We start from the raw sequence: 24,084 nt of genomic DNA, 5'->3' as shown, positions 1-24,084 counted from the left end.
CTGCGGAACTATATAAACCTTTGTGGAAGACAAATAAAGTGGCACCTTGATCAGAATCCAGACTTGGTGTCTTTTCCTTTGTATCTCCTGTCCCTACATTCCCTCCTTAGGGTAGTCGAGAACCCGTTGAAGCCCTGCAGGCAGGGCACAGTGTGGACACAGAGTCCTTCTGCTGCCTGTGGATTAAGATGTAGTACTCATTGAGTGGTGGTGGTGCATGCCTTTAATCCCAGCACACAGGAGGCAGAGGCAGGTGGATCTGTGAGCTGGAGGCCAGCCTGGGCTACAGAATGAGTTCCAGGAAAGGCACTAAAGTTACACAGAGAAACCCTGTCTCAAAAAAAAAAAAAATGTAGTACTCACAGCTGGAGCACCATGTCTGCCTGCATACCATCATGTCCTGCCATGATGATAATGGACTAAGCCTCTGAAACTGTAAGCGAACCACCCCAATGAAATGTTTGCCTTTATAAATAGAGTTGCTGTGGTCATGGTGTCTCTTTACAGTGATGGAAACCCTAAGACAATCTCTTACCCTATACAAAAATCAACTGAAGACAGATGAAAGACCTTAGTGCAAAGCATAAAACTTCTGAAGAAAATCAGGGAAGACACTTTTAAGTGGACACATATGCAAGGATTTTTCTGAATAAGACTCTAATAGCTCAGGAAGTAATGATGGACTTGATGAATAGATTACATCAAATTAAAAGGCTTTCTATAGGAGGAAACAATCACCAGAGTGAAGAGATGATCTACAGAATAGTCCAAAACGGTGCCAGCCATTCACCCAACAGGATTCATGTCCAAACTACATAAAGAACTCAAGAAGTCAAACAGAAGAAACAAATAATACAATAAAAAAAAACAGGCAAATGAACTCAACAGACAATTCTAAGGCCAGTTGCAGATGGCTAACACACATCTCAAAAGTGTTCAATATCATTAGCTACCAGGGAAATGTAAATAAAGCCTACAGAGAGATCATGTCTCAAACACCTGCATTGTGACCATCAAGGAAAAAGAAGACAAATCCTGTGAGAAGTTAGCTAGCAGAAGGCTAACAGAAAGGGATGCTCACACAGTGTTGGTGGGAATGTAAATTAGTCCAGGTACTATGGAAATCAAGACAGGGACTCCTCAGTATAGGAAAATAAAAGTACTTTCTGGTATATAGTAGGTGGTGTCCAGGTATATTGCTCACTACAAAAAGGGGCTCTCTGTTTACTGTGGCACTGCTGATAATACCCAAGTTATAGAATCAGTCTAGGTGCCACTGAGGGATGAGTGGATAAAGAAGACATTGGGGCTAAAGAGATGGCCCAGCAGTTAAGAGCACTTGTTCTTACAAAGAACCCTAACTCATCCTTGCACAGCTTGTATCCTAGAACCAAGACCAAGACTAGGGGCAATAAGGGAAAGCAGAAATAACAGACAGGCACAAACACACACACACACACACACACACACACACACACACACAGAGAGAGAGAGAGAGAGAGAGAGAGAGAGGGGGGGGGGGTTCCAAGTGATCTAGGCTCTCAGATGGAAAAGCCACAGCACCCAATAAGCTCAGTGTGAGGAAAGAGGATCCCAAAGTGACCTTTTCTACACACACTATCAACATTCACACTTGACCAGAGGCAGGCTTTGCCATCCCTCTGAGCCCCACCCAGGAGAAAAAAGCTTTGCCTTTACCCATGAGTCTGAGGCTTTGGTCCTTGATGTGGCCATGCCCATGTCAACAATATATATTCATTCACTCAGGGCATCACTTGATCACTACAGGTCCACACTTCTGTTCTCTGCCTCCACATGAAGGCTCACAAAGATCCATAACTCCGGTTTCAGGGATTAGAATCCCTCTTCTGATTGTACAGGCACCAAGCATGAACAGGGTACACATACATAAACTCAGGGTAAATACTCGGACACATAAAATAATAAATTTTTAAAAAGAAAATGTGGTACAATTTACATGTACAAATAACCAACAATGGAATATTGTTGGTCAATATACAAGAATAAAATTGTGTCACTTTCATGAAAATGTATAAAAACCAGAGATCATCATAATAAGAAAAATAAGCCAGACTCAGAAAGTCAAAGATCTCATGTTTTCTGCCATACATGAGATCTAGGGGTTTTTTTGTTTTGGTTTGGTTTGGTTTTTGGTTTTTGGTTTTTTGGTTTTTTGGTGGGGGTTTTTTGGCATGAAAGTGGGAGTGTTGCTCAGAAAGAGGCTGGGAACCAAGGAGACAGGGCAGAGAGGCAAAAGAATCTAATACATCAATGACACCTACTACTTCGTGCAGTTGATAGACACTAATAGAATAGTTTAAATCTATTCATTAGGGGGATTTCACCACTACAGATGTCAGCTGAGGGGTCACGTTCTTCATCTGTCCACTGAGCCCCAACTAACCCTGGAATGGCCTATTCTGGTCAAAGGGCCAAGTCCCTTAGATAAGGACACTTCTTGACATGACAGGAGAAAGCAGATATTCACACAACACTTGGGGAAAACAGCAATAAGACCAGAGTAGCCAGAGTACCCAGAAGGCAGTGTTCCTGACCTCCAGCAGACCACCATGTGGGGGGCTGCCCCCAGTTTTTCCTGAGGAACAGAATACCTGTGCTCTCTGGAAAATGACTGAATGTCCCTTACATGTTCCCCCGCTGTTCCCTCAATGTCCTGACTGATGAATCCTCATCTGTGTCTGTCCCCACCAAAGCTCATGACACTCTCCCCACTCGGGAGAGGGAAGGTGTTAAGGGAGCAAATGACCTTCTCTCCCCAGTCAGCTGTCAAGGTCGTGTCGTCTCCCTGGATGCCTGTTTCCCAACTCTGAAAAACCCCTGGCTGTGAGCAGCGGACAGCTGTAACAAGGTGCGACCCTCTGCCTGGCCGTGTCTGCCCGCCTGCCTTAGAAGGAAACGATGCTCACAGCATTTATATTTTCCATGCTGTGGTGGATTGGAACCTCACCCAGCTCAAGACAGAATAAATTTACTCCTGCACAAATCTCTTGATCGTTTCTCCTTCAAATGTGGGAGAGCAGCGCTGAGAAGGCGGGAAGTGCAGAGCACATCGTAAATCCAGGGACGCTGGAGCTGAGGGCTGCAGGAGGCGCATAAAGGAATCTCTGTGTTTTCATATTATTTTCTGTTTAAAATCGACATGTGTGGTTCCAAACAAAGACGTTTTAGTGTGGAGGAGAGAGGGTTCAGTGTCTCTCTTTCTGGAAAAGTGGAGGAGTGTCAGAAAGAGACACTGCTGAGATGTGCTCTGGGGAAGAATCTGCAGGAAGCTAAAAATAAAACCAAGGGCTTTCGAATAACTGTTCTTGGGAAATACACACAGGCAGCCAGCTTCCTGAGATGCCAGCCGGCCTCTGTGTGTCAGTGACTTCTGCATCTTGGCTGACACATCTGAATGGGGACAGGTATTGTCAGCCTCCCCAAGCCAAGTCCATGTGGTGGGGAGTATTGTCACTTTAAATCTCTCCAACATGGGTAGGTTATCAGAGCCCTGTGTTTTCTATAAAACACTCATCATTGAGGGGTTGGAGATGTGGCTCAGTGGTTAAGAGCACTTGCTTCTCTTGCAGAAGATCCACATGGCTCACACCCATCCCTGACTCCAGTTCCAGGGCATCTGGCACACTCTTCTGACCCCCATGGGCACCAGGCATGCACATGGTACACATACATACATGCAGGCAAAACACACACATAAAATTAATAAAAATCTAAACTATCTTTTAAGTGATTTTTTTTTTATTATTAAAAAGGGCTAGACAGGGGCCAGGGAGATGGCTCAGTTGATAAAGCATTGGCCTCGCAGTCATGAAGTCCTAAGTTCAATTCCTTAACACTCGTGTAAAAGGTAGATACAGTGGCAAGTGCTTGTAATTCCAGTGTTGGAGACAAGCAGGTCCCTGGTGCTGTCTAACAAGCAAGCTCAGCTTAATTAGTGGGCTCTATGCTCAGTGAGAGACCGTGTCTCAAAAAGCAAGGTAGACGGCACCTGAGGAACTATACTTGAAATTCTCTTCTGGCCTCCACATGCAAGCACACCCATTCACACATGCATAGCGCAGAGCCAACTGTCGATGGCCCTGTGCATCCGAGCCCACACTGACCCACACTGCCAGGCTGGAATTCTGACACTGCTCTGCACAGTCCCAGCTACGTCTTCTTGGGTACACTAACTAATGTCTCCCTGCCTCGGTTTCCTTCTCTACCTGTCTCTCTTGACTGTTGTGAAGGTTGAATTGGTTAATATCTGAAAAGCACTGGCAGTGTACTAGCTCAGCATTCTGATGCGTTTGCCGTCTGGCCCCGTCAAGTCTCTTGAATAGCCCAGCCTCTGGTAGCCCTCTAGTGTCATGGCGTGAATACCAAATGTCTCTCAAAAGGATCATGTGTTGGAGACTGGGTCCCTGGCTGGTAGCATTCTGGGAGGCGGCACAAGCACTACAAGGTGGGGGTCTAGCTAGAGGAGCGGGGTCACTGGAGGTGTCTCTCTGAAGGGTGTATGGTTCCCTCTTCTCTCCCCTCCCCCTTTTGACATCTGTGACCCCTGAGTATCCGCAGTAACCTCATTCTGCAGCAAGTCCATCAGTTATTGTTGCTCCTACTACCATCTCACCACCACCACCACCACCTTCTTCTCCAACAGGGTAAGTTCTTCTGTGAGGCACGGCTAAGTCTGGTACATTCAGTTGAGGCAGGACCAAGCCCCTCCCCAATTTATCAGGGGTGAGCAAGGTGTCTGACCATAGGTAATGGGATCCAGAAAGCCAGCTCAATGACCAGGGATAGACTTTGATCACACTGCCAGAGGCCCCTCAAACAGACCCAGCTACACAACTGTCTCCTGTATGCAGAAGGCTAGTCCAGTCCCATGCAGGTTCCACAGCTGTTGGTCTAAAGTTTGTGAGTTCCTTTGAGCTTGGTTCAGGTGTCTCTGTAGATTTCCCTGTCATGATCTTGACCCTCCTTGCTCATGTAATCCCTCTTCCCTCTCTTCAACTGAACTCTCAGAGCTCGGCCTGGTGCATGGTTGTGGATCTCTGCATCTGCTTCCATCAGTTACTGGATGAAGGCTCTATGATGACAGTTACGGCAGTCACCAATATGATTAACAGAGTAGGCCAGTTCAGGCATCCTCACCACTGTTGCTAGAAGTCTAATCTGGGGTCATCCTTGTGGATTCCTGGGAATTTCCCTAGCACCAGGTTTCTCCCTAACCCCATAATGTCTCCCTCTATCAAGATATCTCTTTCGTTGCTCTCCCACTCCGTTCCTCCCCTAGCTTGGCCATCCCATTCCCTCATGCTCTCATCCCCCATCCCCTACCCCTCTATTTCCCTCCCCTCATTCCTAGTTTACTCATCAAGATCTCCTCTGTTTCCCTATCCCAAGTTTATCTGTACATCCCTCTTATGGTCCTCCTTGTTTCCTAGCTTCTCTGGAGCTGTGGGTTGTAGTCTGATTATCATTTGCTTTACATCTAGTATCTACTTATGAGTGAGTACATACCATGTTTGTCTTTCTGAGTCTGGGTTACCTCACTCAGGATGATATTTTCTAGTTCCATCCATTTGCCTGCAAATTTCTTGATGTCATTGTTTTTTAAAGCTGAGTATTACTCCATTGTGTATATGTACCACATTTTCTTTATCCATTCTTTGATTGAAGAGCATCTAGGTTGCTTCCAGGTTCTAGCTATTATGAATAATGCTGCTATGAACATAGTTGAGCAAGAGTCCTTGTGGTATGCTTGAGCATCCCTCGAGTATATGCCCAAGAGTGGTATCATTGAATCTTGAGGTATATTGATGGAAAAAAAAAACAGAAAACCTAGGATATCTAAAACAATAATTTACAATAAAACAACTTGTAGAGGCATCGCAACTCCTGATTTCAAGCTCTACTATAGAGCTATAGTAATAAAAACAGCTTGGTATTGGCATAAAAACCAACATGTGGATCAATGGAATCAAATTGAAGGTCCTGACATTAATTCACACAACTATGAACACCTGATTTTTGACAAAGAAGCCAAAACTGTACAATGGAAAAAAGAAATTCTCTTCAACAAATGGTGCTGGCATAACTGGATGTCAACATGTAGAAGATTGCAAACAGATCCATATCTGTCACCATGCACAAAACTCAAATCCAAGTGGATCAAAGACCTCAACATAAATCCAGCTACAATGAACCTGGTAGAAGAGAAAGTAGGAAGTAGTCTTGAATACATTGGCACAGGGAAACACTTCCTAAATATAACACCAGTAGCACAGACAATGAGAGCAACAATTAATAAATGGGACCTCATGAAAATGAGAAGCTTCTGTAAGGCAAAGAACACAGTAAATAAGACAAAATGACAGCCTACAAAATGGGAAAGGATCCATACCAACCCCACATCTGACAGAGAGCTGATCTCCAAAATACATAAAGAACTCCAGAAACTAGACAGCAAAATACCAAACAATCCAACTAAAAAATTGGCTACAGATCTAAGCAGAGAATTCTCAACAGAAGAATCCCAAATGGCCAAAAAATATTTAAGGAATTTCTCAACATCCTTAGTCATCAGGGAAATGCAAATCAAAATGACTCTGAAATTCCATCTTACACCTGTCAGAATGGCTAAGATCAAAAACACTGTTGACAGCTTATATTGAAGAGGATGTGGAGCAAGGGGAACACTCCACTGTTGGTGGGAATGCAAGCTTGTACAGCCACTTTGGAAATCAGTATGGCGGTTTCTCAGAAAATTGGCAATCAATCTACCTCAGATTTGCCTTTTAAGGTGAACGATTTTAGGATGTCATGACCATACGAAGAGGAAGTCATGGGTAAGAGTATAATAATAAGGAGGGCATAGAGTTGGGAGGGAGATGCAATGGGGTCCTGGGGGATATAGATGAAAGGAATAAGAAATGAATATGGTTAAGTACATTGTATTCATACACGAAAGTTTCAAAGAATTAAAAAAGAAAGAAAACTTTTATTCACCCAACCCCTTTGGAAGAAGTAGAAAGAGGTAATGTGCTGCCGATGTGGAACTAACGGAGTGGCAAGCAACAGACTCAAGGGGACAAAAATAAGGAAACATTGGGAAAGGCACATTCTTAGACTTCACACTTTTGACTAGCCTTGGGAGTTAGTGACATGCTACGGGGTGGGGAAAGGGCTATGGCACAAGAAGTAGAAAAACAAAGGAATAGGAGAGAGTAAAGAAAATGACAAGGATGAAGAATTCACATATACAAAGGACCAAAGACTGTGTACCAACAAGGATATGGTGCCTGTACAAAGTGCTTCTGGGTAAGGGAGTCCATTTGGGAGAAACAGCTGTCTGTTCCATGAAGAGAGCAGACGTCTCCCTTACTGACAGCCAGAGTATTTGTAAGATGAAAACATCCATGCTACTTCAGCAGGGCGTCAATATTCCACTTTTACTCTGCATAGCCATGTCCAGACTCAACTTCTCAGAAAATCTATGATCTCTGTAAAGTTTCTTCCAGCTCATAGTAGATACCCAACTTATCTTGGCTAACTAACATCTAAGAGAGGGACCCAATGGGACATAACCACACAAAGGGCAAGACACATAGCAAGATTAATTTGAAGATTTGGGGCCCACATACCATTTTGGTAGGAATCTAGTCCAAACAAGGAGAGCCAAATCATGCCCCAGGGAGGAGTGGTGCCTAGAACAGATGTTCCTTTATCCTTCTAGTGGAGACAAGTCCCCACATGGAATGACATGACGCCTACACAGTACTGTGTATTTTCCAATTATTAGTGACGGATGTGGGATACACAAGGGAGATTGCTGTGTGAATTACAACTTAATTAAAACTTTTAAAACAAAGGTTTTCAGCACTTCTCTCTCTCTCTCTCTCTCTCTCTCTCTCTCTCTCTCTCTCTCTCTCACACACACACACACACACACACACACACACACATACACACACACAATCACACACACCACATTTCTTGCTATGGTTCATATGGCCCACTTCTCACAATGGCACGATGTCTCAATTCAGATAAATGACAACCATTAGAGACCACATCCAGGAAACATTCTGTGGGTAAGACTTTCATTTAAAAAAAAAAAAAGATGTGGACATTAATACTCTGTTATTTTTAACTTGGCTTCATCTAGTATGGATTCCAAAACTGGATGTACAATTTTTTTTCCAAGAACAACAAAAAAAAGTTATCTTTTTTCCAGAGTGCACTTTAAAGGGCAAAAAGTCAACCTGTGTTGAAAAGATAAACAGCTCAACTTCATGGGCAGCAGTGAGATGACGACATCTCCTGACTGCCTGTGTCAGAGCTTATGTGACATATGAGAGTTGCACTTTTAAAGTGACCATGGTACTTTTCCTAGTGATCTGATCTGATATTTAGGAACATTTTGCTTCTAAGGACATGGGTTGGTTCTTCATTCTAACATGAACTCAGTGCTCTCTAACACAGCTTGCTTCCCACCCTCACTGTGAAGTTCAGATGCAAGGTGATGGTCTACCCAATAAGATTTATACAGAAGGGAAGGGCTAGGTTAAGATAGTGTTAACCTCTATTCACAGGAATCCCATATATTGCCTGCTGACAGACCTGTATTAAGAATAATTTTAATTGCATCATCACTTACTTTTCTAATTATGGAAAAGTTAATATATCCAAAGTGTAGAAAACAGTATACCAAAGTTCACACACCATCACCAAACTCAACAATTACCAACTCACACTTTATTTTTGCCTCATATTCTCTGTTACACACACATACTATTCTAAAGTAAATTCCATCTGTGGTCCACTTCATTATGAAATATCTATCTCTGGCCTCTATGTCTAAAAGATAAATACTGTTTGGTTTGGTTTGGTTTGGTTTGGTCTGGTCTGGTCTGGTTTGGTTTGGTTTGGAAGGTGGTGCTGGCATAGGGTCTCATGTAGCCCAGGCTAGCCTCTAACTCATTCTATAGCCAAAGATGACCGTGAAGTTTTGATCCTCCTACCTCTGCTTCCCAATGCTGAGACTATAGGCCTGTGCCCCCACTAAGAGCAAACTTTAAAGCATGTTTGTAAGGAATCATGACACAGGAGAGAAAATCAAGTCATTCTAAGTCTCCTCAACCCTTCTCAAGCATCGGCAGGGGCATTGAATTGTACTGAGCATCTGTCCCATTACACGTAAGGGACATTAGCTGTGTGAGGCCAGCCATCAGCCATCAGCTTTTTAGTCTTTCCCCTAAAGGGGATGTGCACCTTTCCCTGGGACAGCCAGCATTCAGTGAGGGCTCTGTCAACAGCCAAGGGCTAGGACCCAGGGGGCGGGGCATAAAGGTCATAAGGTAAGCAGGGTCTCTGCCTGATTTCTCTGTCCAACCTCTGAAGGTATTGATCCCAAGAGGACTCAGCAGCAAACTCCTACAAGCCATTCTTTGTCACATTGTCTTCCTCAACGGGAGCACCATGCATCCTTCCATCTTCCTCAGTGATCCATGGTTTTAGCAGATTCCTGATTTTACCCAAACAAGGTGAGTATTGAAATTGACAGAGGAGGAGGAGTCATTTTCCTCTTCTTCCTCCCTTCTTCCTCCCTCCCTCTTGTCTCCTTGCAATCTATTTGTTGAAGAAATTACATTGAATAGAGTCATTGGACACATAGCGTTAATGAATAACTTGAGTTTCTCTGTTGTCTTGACTCTCCTATAAATTGGTAGAGGGCTCTAGAGGCCCAGTCACTCTCAGCTTGATTTGTTTGGCATTTATTTTGTATTGATAAGTTCTTCCACCAAGTACCTATGTTCTTAGTATGTTTCTTTTCATGATATTGACCACCTCTCACATGGCATTGGCTGGATGAGTCTATCGAGGGTAACTGACTAGGGAGTCCACCTCTCACATGGCATTGTCTGGGTGAGTCTATCAAGGCTAACTGACTAAGGAGTCCACCTCTCACATGGCATTGGCTGGGTGAGTCTATGGAAGGTATGCTGTGGATGTCTTTCTGTACACTATGAATATGTGTTGCTCTTATTGGTTGATAAATAAAATGCTGATTGGCCAGTAGCCAGGCAGGAAGTATAGGTGGGGATAAACAGACAAGGAGAATTTTGGGAAGAGGAAGGCTGAGTCAGGAGACACCAGCCTGCCATCCAGGGAACAGCATGTATCAGGCACACAGGTAAAGCCACAGAAAATGTCGAAATATAGATTAACAGAAATAGGCTGAGTTTAAGTGTAAGAGCTAGTCAGTGGTAGGCCTGAGCTAATGGCCAAGCAGTTTTAATTAATATAAGCCCCTATGTGTTTACTTGGGTCTGAGTGGCTGTGGACAGGAACACAGGAACACTTCAGCTATAAGGGTAAATGGGGAGTCGTCTCTTCCCCCCAGACCTCCTCTACTTAAGTCACTGTTGTCTAGTGTCATGATTTACACTGGAAAGCCAGAACACCTTTTCTTAACACCTCTCAAATCCATCAGGTGAATTCCTAACACCTTGCAAGGCTGGTGTGGTGGTTTCAGTGAGAATGCCCCCTACCCCTGTTCCCCGGGATCGTGGTTTTGTTTTGGTTTTCATTTTGAATACTTGGCCCCAGTTGGTGGAACTGTTTGAGAAGGATTAAGAGCTGTGGCCTTGTTGGAGGAGGTGTGTCCTTCGGGGCAGACCCCATCCCCAGTGTGCTTCCATTCACTCTGCCTCCTACATGTAGATTAGAAAAAAGCTTTCAGCGGCTCCAGTCATGGCCTAACCTTCTAAAATCAAAAGCCCAACTAAAGGCTCTCTTTCATAAGTTGCCTTGGTCATAGAAAAGTAACTAAGACAGATGTCCAATTCTGTGATTACAAGCCCAGAGCTGAGCATTCTATCATTCTTGTCTATGCCACCCTGCCCTCCGTGTAACACAAGTCCATTTCCTGTGAACCCAAGTGATACTTTGAAGCTTCTGTTCTGTGGTCTAAGTTTCCAGTACTCTGACGCCAACTGAGTGTCCTGCAACTCAACTTAATCCTGACACTAACTGTACTCAGATCACACAAACTCGACACACACAGTAAATCCACAAGACTGCCCACTCCAATGCCAGCTGCAGATAGGTGCTCAGGATGTCACCGCTGGGTGCTCCCAGAGACATGAAGACTGACCTCACTCTACAACTGCATGTTATTATAGTGATAGCCAGATCAAAAGACACAGGGGCAAGGGGCTCCTTAACTATATGTTCTCTGGGCATGCTCCCCCACCTCCACACCCAGAATACCCAGACAGTGACAGCAGCTCCCTGGGTCTCCCTGTTTCCAAGTTACTACAAAAACTGCATTCTGTGGATACAACTAATTAGGCCCAGGATTGTGGAGGAAATCCAGAGTTCAGTGCCCCCCCACTATAGAGTAATGGGGGGCTTGGAGCACCCAGGCTGCGCTCTAGAGATAGTGGACAAGAGACTGGACCCACAGAACAGGTAAGAGGGTGGGGAAAGGTCCTGGTAGAAGAATTGCACCCAAGTGAGACAGAGGGCCAGACGTAAGGAACAGCCATCTACGGCCCATTACTGTGACCCCACTAATGGCACTCCCCCGTTTTCAGCAGCTTTGCTATCTGGGGCTTTAAGGAATGTCAGGGAAGGAACTGGAGGCAAAGATGTGTCAAAGAGAAGTAAGGCTGCAGCCCTGGGGAGTGTGGACACGGACAAGGTCTGTTGTGGAAATGTGTCCTCATCCCACATTGGTACCCTCATGTGCCTAGGGAAGAGGCTGATCCTACAGAACACTGTATGGATGTGTAGGGCAGTAGCAAAGAGGGTATAAACACCTTTCACCTCCTGGAGACAGTGAAAGCAGATCTCCTGTGTCACCCAGAAACATCACTCCTGAACTCATATCCAAAGAACACTCCATCAACATCCAACAAAGACACCAGCAGTCTTCAGCCCCAACACCCAGCAATGCCTGAGGCCAGAGGAACACTAAGTTTATAGCAAGACCATGCAACTTGTGAGGAGGCTGTATCATAACATTTTTAAATTGAGGGTGGAAAGCTATAATTATCTTATTAGGTGTGATGGCACATACCTGTGATGCCAGCACTCAAGAAGAGGAGGCAGGAGAATCAGGAGTTCAAGGTCACCTCTGGCTATGTAATGAGTTCAACTAGGTATTGGTGAAATTATTATGGCCACTCCACGTAGTTAAAAGGATATTTATTTAATGGTGTAACTCACAAATTAAGTGATAGGTAGGTCGCAGGGTCTAGGGAAGGTGTATCGCAGTCCAGCAGTGTTCTCTGGAGCTCTGCTCAGTTCACTCCACTGCTCAGGGTCCCGGCATAGAGAGAGAGCACAGAGAGAGCAGTGGCCCATCCAGCTCTCGGGTCTCCAGGCACCTCCCCTGGCCCTGCCTCGTAGGCATGACAGTTGCCAGAGTCTCAATGGGGGTTGGAACTTCCAGATCCAAGCTGGAATAGCTACCCACTACATCTCCCCCTTTTTGTCTAAATAAGAAGGTTCTAAACTAATACAAGACTATATACAAAGGAATGGTTATCAAATATTGCCCAGGATTAATGAGGGATAATGACCTAGATAAGATGTAACTACAACCAATACAAACAATATCAAGCAAGAAACACATACTAAAATCCAGAGAAGTATAAAGCATAGGTAAATGGCATGTTATAAAGATCATTCAAAGGTGTCCTATCCTAAAGAACCTGAATCTAATACTTAATATGGTCTATCTAAGATATTATATATACTAAGTTCTAACTATAACTGCTAGTCTTCAATCCCAGATTAAGATACATCAGGTTTCACCAGCCAAGACCCCCTGAAAGGTCTCCGATGACACCATGGCCCAGATGATCCAACATCCAGAGCGGTTTCAAGGCAACTGGTTCACACAATACAGCCTCACGGACTACCCCATAGGCTTAAAATTTTCTTTGCGTCCCCATAAGATACAGCGCCCCCCTCCAGCAGGAAGTAGTAAGAGATGCTACGCCCAAATTCCCAAATATACCAAGCTGGCTTTAGAGGTGGAATTGGCTCACTCCCCCTCTAAACCCAGACATATTGCTTTAAAAAAAATGGCTAAGAGATTCTTGTGTCCCAAATCAGAAGAGCCCTCTGGTGTGGGACAGAGAAAAACCAATATTTTTATTTAAAACAGGAAAGAAAAGGGGATATGATATAGATATATAAGAGGATATAGAGATGATAAGATAAAAGGGTAGATTAATGAACCTACTTTTAAAGAACAACTTGTTTAAAATGTTTTACATTGGTATAGATTTTAGTTTATGTTTAAAATGTTTTACATTGGTATAAATTTTAGTTTATTGATATAAACTTGAAGTTAATTTTGTTATACTATATATATATTTCTATTCTTGTTTGAGGTATTATGTTTATGTAACTCATTTAAAATTGTAATGGATAATTAAAAAACAGATTAATAATTAGTCATCTATGATAATCATATTTGTAGCCATGTTAGTTAAGTCTTCTAGGTATATATAGATATATTTCAGATAGATAGGTAATCTTCAAACACTTCATAGACCTAGAGAATATGGCATTTAAATAACTTAGAATTCTGTTGACGTGAGACACAATTGCTCCTGGCTGCACCAATTGATCCCGAGAGAATGTTGGGCTTCTAAGACATTTCCATTTGGAAGTTTGTCTTCTTGGCATAAAATGGCCTACTGGGCAAAGAACTGCCCTTGCCTTGACGGCTGACAGTACAAATGCAATGCTGTCCTTTCTGGACAAGCGGGACACAAGGAAAGTGACCACTGTACTCTGCCAAGACAGGGTAAGATGGTCTTTCAGAATTCCTGCTTCTGAAAATGGTCTGTCATATACTCTAGGCCTGTAGCCAATTTGAATGCACCAACAATGCTGAGAAACATTAGGTGACTGTCCAGGCTGCCAGCTGTCTTGGTCTACTCTTGCAAGATTCCCGAAAGTTGCTTGCATCCATCTACCACTTCTCAGGTACCATTATGTTCCTTCTCAGGTCTTTGATGTGGTTAAAGACTAGATAGTTGTAATTTCCTCAGTTATGATAAAAGATAAGTTAGATATAAAACCTTAAACTCACAAATATAAGATAGACAGGACATCTTCTTTAATATTGTAACTGTAATTCATGCTCGATAATTGTTTTGTTATATGTAATTTTACCATGTTAAAGTTAAAACCTTTCTTTTTAAAAAAAAGAAGAAAAGGGGAAGTGCTGTGGATATCGCTCTATATAAATAAAACACTGATGGCCAGTGACCAGGCAAGAAGTATAGGCGGGACAAGGAGAGAGGAGAATTGAGGGAACAGGAAGAAGTGGGGAGAGAAACTGCAGCCACCGCCAGGACAAGCAGCATGTAAAGATGCCGGTAAGCCACCAGCCACGTGGCAAGGTATAGATTTATAGAAATGGATTAATTTAAGATATAAAAACAGTTAGCAAGAAGCCTGCCATGGCCATATAGTTTATAAGTAATATAAGTGTCTGAGTGATTATTTTATGTGTGGATTGTGGGACTGCGGGGCTTGGTGGAACCTGGAGAGAAGCCCTCCAGCAACAACTAGGGATATATGAGAACTTTAAGGAAAAAAAAATCTACAATTAATAACATTTTGGTCTTAGTTACCTTTTCATCACTGTGATAAAATACCCTGACAAAAGCAACCTAAAGATTAGAAGGTTTATTTTGGCTCACAGTTCAAGCGGGACAGCATCCATCGAGGTAGGGAAGGCATGACAGCAGACACAAGAAGCTAGCTGGTCACATTGTGTCCACACTCAATAAAAAGGAAGCAATACAGTCTCAAGGCCCGCCCCCAGTGACCCAAAGATTCTACAGCCTTCCCAAATAGTGCCACCAGCTGGTGACCAAATGCTCTAACACATGAGCCTGTGAGGTACATTTCACATCCAAACTACCCAACCTCGTCCTTAAGTGCAAAGAGTGAATGCTTTTGATTTTCATAGCTGGGAGCAACTATGGTATGCTGGTATGCATCTCAGAATCCCGCTATGAGAAGCCAACAGTTGTGAGTCCAGAGAGGCTGTGCAGGTCCTGGGCTGGAGAAGACAGATAGGAAGCAAAGGAGGGACTAAGTGTCTGTGTATGAGATCTGCACCGGTGCTTCATTTGCCAAGTGAGGCTGCTTAGATCCTGGCTATGGTGGCTAAGGGAGGCTGCTGTGGGATGTTCTGTATGTCCTGTGGGAGCCCATTCTTGGGTTCCTTGTGGCTTTACCCAGCAGGTCCGCATAGAGGATGATTAGGACCACAAGCCTGAGTGCAGGTGTCTGAGATGGTCTGCACTTGGCTGTGCTGGGGGATGGTCTGTATGTCAAGTTGCTCTGATTGGTCAATAAATAAAACACTGATTGGCCGTGGCTAAGCAGGAAGTATAGGCGGGACTAACAGAGAGGAGAAAAGAAAGAACAGGAAAGCAGAAGGAGTCACTGCCTGGAGCCGCTGCCAGGACAAGGAAGATGTAAAGTACCAGTAAGCCACAAGCCACGTGGCAAGGTATAGATATATAGAAATGGATTAATTTAAGCTATAAGAACAGTTAGTAAGAAGCCTGCCACAGCCATACAGTTTTAAGCAATATAAGTCTCTGTGTTTACTTGGTTGGGTCTGAGCGGCTGTGGGACTGGCGGATGACAAAGATTTGTCCTGACTGTGGGCAAGGCAGGAAAACTATAGCTACAGGAGGCAGAGCCGCAGCCACCTACCATCCGAGGAGAGAACCTGATTTCTTCGCTCTTCTGTGCATCTCTCTCTCATAGAGAAATAATATTTATTAAGTGTATGCCACTCTACTAGACACTTTCTAGATCCATGAATAATAACAAATGTACTTCTCTCACCAGCTAACAGGTCTGTGAATAAGTCAGCCTTCAGTTCTCAGACATCTTCTAAAAATATTCCCAAGTGTCTTTCTTTCTAAGTGAATCCAGTCAACAGTCTCAGGTTTCTGGCACTGAAAATAAGCTATTACTGTTATCATGCATTTTCTTTTTTCATTTCACGTCATAACACACACATCTCATTAGGTTTCTTCGAGCTATCGGAGTGTGCATGTGCACGCACACACATACACACTTCAATCTATTGGAGCACACACACACACACACACACAAACTTCAAAGAGACTAGTTAACATAACCCACTTTTAAAAGTTTCTTTCCAGAATATAACTTCATTTTTTTCTAAGTTTCATCTTTGTTTCCTAAAATTAAGAGCTAGGTTCATAGTATAACATAATAATGTCCAAGGGTTAAAGAAATGGCACACTCTCTTAACACATGAAGCCCCACTTCAGAAAAATTCATAAGTGAAACCTAAAGACAGGTTTCCTCTCATGCACGAAATACCTTGGAAGTTTGAAGGGTGCCAGGCATCTTGTGACCGTCCTAGCTGGTGATGGGATCTTGGATCATTTACTGATTTATTCACCCATCCACTTTGTTAATGAGTAACCACCTCATGTTCTGGACACCATGCAGGGGTAGACAGTGGAGAGCAAGCAGATGGGGCCCTCTCTTTCTTGGGGTCTAGAATGGGAGATAGACAACTATGGAGGATTCATAAAGGAGAGCTACTGGGACCAAAAATGGGAAGATTTGACTCAGTGAAGGGGGTGGAGAGGAAGTCTATGAGAAAATGGCTATGATCTGGAACAAGAGTAGGAAGTGTCCATCAGGAAAGGGGAAGAAAATGGTCAAGGAGAGGAATCCTGTGCAAAGGTCCAGTGGCAAACTTTGTCAGGGGAAAGGAGTAACAAGAAGCTGTAGAAGAAAGGTCGGCCTCTCTCTCTACACCCATCCTTCTCATTCTCCACCAGAGACTTTGACTCTGGATTCACCAGACATGGATCAACACTCAACACCATCAACTCAGCTGCAATTATATCTGCATTCCTTACTTATACCTCTTTCTTTTTCTCGGAGAGCCACAGGCTCTTCCTTATGCTCAGAATCCCATGAACTCTCCCTGAGGCTCACAGAGAATGTGAGCTTTAGCATTAGAGTGCCTGAGGGGCTCCTGTCTCTGCCTCATCCACTGTGGAACTGAAGGTAGGTGGAGACCTACTGAAAACTCAGTTTTCACGCTTGTAGCATGGGGACAGCAATACTACACAGAGTTGTCGTGCTCATTTATAAACACCCTGTTGCTTGGTATATGGTAAGTACCCAAAAGATGTGAACAGCTATTGTTAGTTCAATCTCCTCCAATATCTGTTTGATGAATTATTCATCCTTTTTCTGTACTGTACTGTCAGATTTTTCTCATTCTGAATAAGACAAATAACAGAGTTTTAGGAAGAACACAGGTGTTAGTTGTTATTACCCAACTTGGGAATTCATTAGCCCCAGGTTTAACTCCTAGCTTCTCAAACAACTCATCGAGTGACCTCATTGAGTAAGCCCAATAGTGACTTCAGGGAACAATTTTCCTCCTGCTGAAAATAGAGACGGGCATGCCTACCTTGCATGGCTACTGTGAAGACAGGTCAAAGCTTCCAGAACAATGCAGTATACAAAGGTGATGAACACTATGTTGGCAACGTATCTTGACTTTCCATGAAACGTTTTGTTAACAGGGGTGGTAGTGATGACAATGGTGGTGAAGCTGGGTTTTGTTTTGAGACAGGGTTTCATGGAGGCCAGGCTGGTCTCAAACTTGCAATGTAGCTGATGACCTTCAATTTCTGATCTTCTTGCTTTACCTCCCAAGTGCTAGGATTACAGGTGTGTGCCACAACACCCAGCCTGTAACAGTAGGTGTAAGTGTGTGTGTGGGGGGGGGGGGGGGCGGGTGAGACGGATTCTTACTATTTGACCTCAGATGTATTTGACCATTTGATCTCATGCACCGGCCTCCTGAATGCTGAGATCACAGGCATGCACCATCACATCAGAGTGGGTGACAGCAATTTTATCTCCTTCCTTTTCATTCTTTCCTAGAGCAGAAAAGCCTTCACCTTGCCCTTCTCCTTATCCAATGCCTACCTCTCCTCCTGTTCTCACTCAAGCTCAAACATAAGAACATGAACATCCTCAGCTCCACCTCTCAGAGCCCAGTCACACACTCAGTAAAACTACAGCTAGGTTGTCTTTCCATTGCCAGGCTTCTGGACATGGCACTTCCAAGCATGTGCCCTTGGAACAAGAGATGCCTCCTTCTCTTTCCCTGACTCTTTCTCTAAGTTCATTTAACCTAATCTTTTTTCCCAGACTGCTTTTCTCTTCAGTCTACATTTGGAGAATCTTACAGTCTTCATTTGCCTAATATGCTGGTAATATACAAAAAAAAAAAAAAAACTCATGTATTTTTTCATTTTCCTTCCCAGGAGTTGTGAAGTAAAGCCTAAGCTGCAATGGAGTGTGGGGACCCGCCCCCACTTCTTCCCCCAGGGTACTCTTGAGCAGGGAGAAACAGAGAATATGTAGATAGAAATATAGAGGAGCACCTCGGGAGGGCCTGGGTCAAAACCCACCCGCCCCTTCTGTCTCTACTAAAGAGCTTTTAAAGTAATGCCAAGAGGTGGGGCAAAAGACCTCCCCTCAGCACAGCCAAGTGCAGACCATCTCAAACACCTGGTGACCATGCACATGGGTCAAGCCATCCCCTAATGCAGCCCTGCTGTGTAAAGCAAGCTCAGATCTCACTAGGAAGCTTTCGTGGGCTCCTACAACGGAGACCCCACCCAGTATGCTGAGAAAGTGAAAAAGTTGCAAGTACTAAAATCCGTGAAGCCACATGTGCTGCAGGTGGCAGCGCCTCTGGGAGTCCTTACTGTGGTGCCATCAGGAGTCCCAGATGCTGGACATGCGCCTTCGCGACTTTGTGTTTGCTCTTCTGGATTTTGAACTCACTTTATTCCAGTCTTTCCTCCTCTTTAGAAGACGAATGTTTACTCTGTGTCATCATATGTTAAAAATAACTTACGTTTTGCTTGTCTACAGGCTCATAATTAAGAGATTGCCTTGACTCTTAGAAGAGAATTTTAAATTTGGGCTTTGACAGCATGAAAACTGCAAAACCATGAGAACTGTTGAAACTGGGAAAGTGTATTTCTCATTATGAGATAGATGGCCATTTGCCTCTGGGAACCAGATCAGAATGTTATAGTTTCAATATGGAATGTCCCATAGAGTCTCTTCCTAGTTAGGTTTCCATTGCAATGATAAAGACTATGACCAAAAGCAACTTGGGAAGGAAAGGGTTTATTTCACCTTACAACTTTCAGGTCTATCATTGAGGAAAGTCAGGAACCTAGAGGCAGGAACTGAACCAGATACTATGGAGGAACGCTGCTTGTTGGTTTGTTCCTCCTGGCTTGCTTGGTTTGCTTTCTTATACACCCAGGCTTACCTTCCCAGGGATGGCCCTGCTCACAGTGAGCTAAGCCTTCTACACAAATTACTGATCAGAAAATGCCCCAAAAGCTCACCTACAGGCCAAACTGATGTGGCATTTTCTCAGTTGGGGTTCCCTCTTCTCAGATGACTCTAGCTTATGTCAAGTTGATAAAAACAAACAAACTAGCAGAACAATGTTGGTGTCTTTGACTCTTGGATCATGGCTTTTAGCACTGTTTTAAGGAGATGTGGGACCTTTAGGATGTGACGCCTACCTGAACGAAGTGGGCTGGTAAGAGTTAAGCACTGGGGAAGAGAGCTTGGCTCTGCTTCTGAGCCTACTGTGATGTGAGAAGTTCCAGCCACACAGTCTGCTGCATAACCTCTGCCATGACCTCCATCCAAGAACGGACGGTGCCTTCTGAACCCATGAGCCGAATGAGCACTTCCTCCCTTGTTCTTGTCTGGGATTTGAGAGCGAGAAGAGTAACTAATGAAGCACACTGTGAACAAGTCCCTTCCTCGCATGTGTTAGGAAGCAAACAGGTGAAGAAGCTGCCGCTGCCACCTCAGGCTTCGTCAGTGTAAGAGAAATGCCGGACATCCCCACTGCCCTATAGTCCTCTCTCTGCCCAGCCATATCACCTCCTGTCTCCACCTTCCTAGTGCTGGGAATACAGGCACGCCACTCCCAAGTACTAGGACTAAAGGTGTGAGCCATCACCCTCTGGCTCTGTTTCTCTTTTAGACTGGATCAATCTCATGTAGCTCAGAGTGGCCTTGAACTCACAGAGATCTGTCTGCCTCCGCCTCCCAAGTGCTGGGCTTAAAGGTGTGTGCACCACTATGTGTCCCTGCAAGTTTTATGTGGAAATCCAATCCCCAAGGTTCAGATGTTAAAAGTTGGGGCCTCTGAGAGGTGACTGAGTCACAGACAGATAAAACATCCTTATAAAATGGACCACATAAAACTTTTTCCTCTCTCCTTCCACATGAGGAAGAGCAGGAGGTGAAACATGGCTTCCAGGGACAGGAAATGGGTCCTTTTCAAACTTGTGGGCTTCTTGCTGTCAGGTCTCTCAGAGCCAGGAGCATTGGGCTTCTGCTGTGTACAAGGCATCCATGGTATTCTTTAATAGCAGCACAGAATGTTGTGGGATATTTGTTTAACTATGTAAAGATGCACTGCATTTGTTTAATTCTGTAAAGATGTGTTGCTATTTTACCTTGCCTGCCTAAGGCACCTGATTGGTCCAATAAAAAGCTGACTGGCCAATAGTGAGGGAAGGAGGTACAAGCAGAGTATAGGAGATTAAGTAGGAGGAAGAATGTAAGCTCTAGAAAGAAGAAAGAAAAAAAAAGACAACAGGGGCCAGACAGACAGACAGATATGGAGGAAGCAGGAAAGTAGGACACACAGAATCAAAGAGAGGCAAAATGTAGATGAAGATAAATAGGTTAAATTAAGTTAAAAGAGCTAGTGGGACAAGCTTAAGCTAAGGCCCTGCATTCATAATTAGTAATAAGTCTCCATGTCTTTATTTGGGAGTTGGTTGGTGGCCCAAAGAAAATGCTAACTACAATGGACAGTCCAAGCCAATGGGTTATTTTGTACACTGGACTACAGCTAACAAAACTGAGCAATGATGAGGCCTATGCTAGTGTAGTGGCTGTGAGGAAAAACAAACAAGTCCAACTTCTCAGATATTTCAGAGGTGGCGTTGAATCAGAGTTACAAAAGGGGAGAAACCAAAGATGATGCTCAGGCCTCATGCTTGGGCTGCAAAACCCGGTATCTGTCTTCACTGGGGTCCTCCTAATGCTGCTAGCCTCCTTCTGCAAACCCAAGGTCCCCAGTCCCTCCCACTACATCTGAACTACACAGATCACCACCCTCTGAATGTCTCTTTTGTCCCAATATATTTTAAAAGAGATGCTTCTAAATTACTTGAAAATCACTTTCTCAGACAATGGGCATCTCACCAATCTATGTGGACAATATTGAGGTGCCCTGGGATAAAATCCCCTTATCAGTGACTTTGATTTCTTAAGCTATATAAGTAGACACAAGCATCTTAAGTGCAGAAGACAGCTTAGCTGTTATAGACTCTGGATTCTCCTCTGAAGGACTCAGTCCCCAGCACTCACATTTGGCAGCTCACAACCCCAGCCCCAGCAGACCCCATGTCCTCTTCTGGTTTCCCTGAGTCCCTGTACACCACACACACACACACACACACACACACTTTTTAAATTAAATTAAAAAATAACCACCTTAAAACATGAAAAGTAGATCAACTTAAGCTAGATCAGACCCCTTCTGACTGACTCAAGTTATCACCCCCACAGCTGTTAAATTCTTTACCTGCAGCAGAGGAGAACTGCAGAGGTGAGAAATTCCTTGCTGCCTTTGAAATTGCCAAGGGAAAAACCCAAAAGAGCAACTTCCAATATGAGCCTTAGAAATCCAACCTACAGAGGACCCAAGACAGAGCGGCAGAGGGAAAAGCACTGTGGGCATGGAAAATAACCGCCTGGACAGTCCGAGGTCTAGTGTTGATTTTATTTAGAAGTTACCTCCTACTGTGATGGTGTGTGAATTCAGCCTGGAGTGCTGTAAAACAGCAGACAGCCATTAGAAGGGACAAGAGAGGAAAGTGGTAGAGGGTAGTCTGGCATGCCCAAGGCCCTGGGTTCAATCCCCAACATCGTAAATCATCACCATCATAATCATCAATATTTCCTTTTCTCAGGATAGCTACTCTACAGTATTTTTCACCCATGCATGCCAAATTCAAGTGTGAACAGAAAAGAAAAAAATGTGTGCAAATGATCAGAAACACAGGACACTCAATGGACAGAGGTGAGGAGATGTGATGGAGAGAATACAAGAGCTGAGGTGTGGAAGGGGAGGAGAGGAAGGGAGACTGAATTCAGAGCTTTGTGTGTGCCTCACCACTGAGTGACAGTCCTGTCCTCTAATGGTTTGCTGGTTGGCTTAGACTGGTTTTGTGAGGTCAGGTCTTATCATATAGTCCAGACTGGACTTGAATTCATCCTGCAGAGCAGGAGAGCCATGAGCTTATGATCCCCCAGTAGCTAGGTTGACAGGCCTGCTACTACCATCTTTTTAAAGATTGTGTGACTGGCAAAGCCTCAAGGGTAAAGACACCTGCTACCAAGGCTGATAGTCTGAGTTCAGTCCCCAGGACCCATGTGGTAAAGAGGAAGATCCACCTCCCACCAGCTGTCCCTAACCTCTACCCACTCCAGTGTCACCAGCCCCCTTCCCCACCTCAGGTACACATAAATAGTTAAAAGTTTTTGATTTTAAGGATGAGGAACTCAGGAGAGGCAAGGCTTTCCCACGTTTCTGGGAATGGCCTGTCTCAACACTTCTGCCTCCCCAGAGCTCACTGAAAGTTCCATTGACATCTGTCTCACAGGAGAATGAAGGTTTTAACTAAGGAAATGTGCAGGGCCAACGGAATCCCAAAGCAGACAGCACTGGCGCCCATCCCGGGGCCTCTTGTCCCACAGTGGCAACAGCTGTTGGAATCCAGTTCTGTTACTGCTGCAGTTTAACCCTTTCCATACCATCCACACCCGTGCCACAAGAAACACTTCTGGTGGGACCTGGTGGGTCATGGTGAACATGAAAAGCAACATTTGAAGATGACTGAAACCAAAACTTCGGGCCTCCATACTCCTCATACAATTGTTGAGGCAGCTTATACCCAAAACTGAAACACAAAAGGCTGAAGAAGAGTAGAAAGATCTGGAAATATGACAAGAGGGAGGGAGGGAGGGAGGGAAAATTCAAATTCATATTCAAAAGGGTAAAACTCAATATTTGTAGTTACATAAATCCAAGTTCACATTAAAGATTGAATGTTGTGGGATATTTATACACTGTGTGAAAATACATTGCTGTGATTGGTGTAATAAAAAGCTGAATGGCCAATAGCTAGGCAGGAGGTATAGGCGGGCCTTCAGGGCAGAGAGAACTCTGGGAAGGAGGAGACAGCTGGACTTGGAGGAAGCAGTATGAGCAGTACAAAGAGATGACATAATAAACCACTGGACAGACGACAGGTTAAAATAGATGGGTTAATTTAAGTTATAAGAGCTAGTTAGGAACAAACCTAAGTTATAGGCCAAGCTTTCATAATTAATAAGAAGTCTCTGTGCCATTATTTGGGAGCTGATGGTACAGAAAAAGACTCTTTACAATTTAATGATTTGGGGGTTAATTTTGTTTGTTGGTTTGGTTTGGTTTTTTGAGATAGGGTTTCTCTGTGTGTAATCCTGCCTGTATTAGAACTTACCCAGCAGATCAGGCTGGCCTCCAACTCCTAGAGATCCACCTGCCTCTGCCTCCCAAGTACTGGGATTAAAGGTGTGCACCACCACCACCCAGCAATTGATTTTTTTTAAAACTGTATGTTTTCATTGGAATCAGCTTTACCAGGGTATAACAAAGGAACCCAGTTTTCCTTTGTTCTTATTTCTACAGAATTCGGTTTCATTTTGTTATGTTGTCCATCTTGAGAAAGTCTGTGACTGTCTAGAAATCAGACACAGGATAGTACTGAGAAGATAAAAATGTGTAAACAGGAACTAGGTGTAGGGAACAAAAGGCCATCTCCAGTTTACATGTAG

Source organism: Peromyscus maniculatus, chromosome 3 (genome assembly GCF_049852395.1).
Source record: "Peromyscus maniculatus bairdii isolate BWxNUB_F1_BW_parent chromosome 3, HU_Pman_BW_mat_3.1, whole genome shotgun sequence".
NCBI lineage: Eukaryota > Metazoa > Chordata > Mammalia > Rodentia > Cricetidae > Peromyscus > Peromyscus maniculatus.
This window is presented reverse-complemented; position numbering follows the sequence as displayed.